At 51.2% G+C, this 1,460-nt stretch overlaps 1 long non-coding RNA gene across 1 annotated transcript in view; it reads left to right on the top strand.

Moving 5' to 3' along the window:
- LOC116540116 overlaps positions 1–1,256 on the top strand; it is a 2,097-nt gene extending 841 nt beyond the window's left edge. The window contains exon 3 of the long non-coding RNA XR_004264309.1: positions 18–1,256. This is a non-coding gene — a long non-coding RNA (uncharacterized LOC116540116). The remainder of the gene's footprint in view (positions 1–17) is intronic.
- The last annotated feature ends 204 nt before the right edge of the window (positions 1,257–1,460 follow it).

Raw genomic sequence — 1,460 nt, 5'->3', positions numbered from 1 at the left:
GTGTGGCGGCACAGGAGGTGAGCCTGCCAATCAGCGGGTGGGGTGTGGTGGCACAGGAGGTGAGCCTGCCATCAACGGGAGGGGGCGGTAGCGGCACAGGAGGTGGGCAGGCCAATACAAAGGAGGCCATGTGTGGGAAGCTGGGGACTTGGACATTTTATCAGAAGTCAGTGTCATGCGGTTGAGGATCTTACACAAAGCCCTGACAATCAGCTTGTTTCATGAAGCCCCACCGGGCTTGTGTTCAGCCTGCACTGGAGCAGGGGAGGCACTAGAGATTGGCCTTTCCCAGGTCCACTCCTTGCCCCGGGCAGGCTGGGGGAGCAGGCCAGGTGGACCTCACAGTGACTGCACCGCCTGCCACCATCCCCTGGCAACCTGTCCGTGCACATCTCCCCTGACAAGTCATTTTAAAAGTTCATTTGTCAAAGCTCAGGACAGACTAACCAGGCAAACCAGCAAAAGGAGAATGAGACACAGGATGTAACAGCGCCTGCACCCCTACCACTGGCTTTCCTGCTCCCTGCAGGAAACCAGAGTCGGGAGCTGGGCCATATGCCAAGAGGTTGGGGAAAGGGACCCAAGATGGGCCCAGCTGTGTGAGAGGAGCAGCCGAGGCCACCCCTCTGCCTGGTGGGGCTTCTGCCGTTGTCCTCCTGTCCTGGGCACTGGGCACCGGGCACCACACCAAGTATTTCCTACTTTCTTTCCCTGTTTCTTACCCATGTAAAAACTGTACTGCTTGGATTATTTAGATTTCCAAATCTCAGAACAGCTATCAGGACACTAAATAATGAGGCAAGTCAGCGGGGTACTGATCTTGGAACCCCAGCACTCAGCTCTCACACTGGCATAGAAACGTACTCCAACAAGGCGTGACTGAGTCTCAACAATGGGTGCCACTATTAGTTTGCTCTTAATGGTGGCTTGGGTGTCTCTGATGAAGGATCCTCTCTGTGCTCTCCGCCCAAGGTGTAATAGACATTGTAGGCATGCCCCAACTGTTAGGCAAATCTGTTTAGAAGAAGCCTGTTCATCCCCATTTCTGATGGGAAGAGACGAAATGTAATGAGACTAGTCTGTGTGTACGCACATGACCCATGCTGAGGCTAAGGGAAATGAATCACAACTACAGAATCACATGCTGTTGACATGGTGCCTTTCACAGGATTCAGAATTTAAGGGTTAGGAACGTCTCGTAGACTCAACAATTTGGGAACTCAAGATCATTAAATAAAGAAGCAGAAACCAAGTGTTAAAATTGGCATCTATTTCTTTTCTGTAATTGACTTGAGGTCCTTTAATAGCCTAACAGGTTTCATGATAATTTTAAAGATAATAAACACTGGCTGGATCCAGCAGCTAACACCTATCATCTCAGCACTTTGTGAGGCCGAGGCAGGAGGATCCCTTGAGCTTAGGAGTTCGAGATCAGCCTGGGCAACATGGCAACACCCTGT

Source organism: Sapajus apella, unplaced genomic scaffold (assembly GCF_009761245.1).
Source record: "Sapajus apella isolate SASKATOON/1434 unplaced genomic scaffold, GSC_monkey_1.0 scaffold136, whole genome shotgun sequence".
Taxonomy (NCBI): domain Eukaryota; kingdom Metazoa; phylum Chordata; class Mammalia; order Primates; family Cebidae; genus Sapajus; species Sapajus apella.
This window is presented reverse-complemented; position numbering and strand designations above follow the sequence as displayed.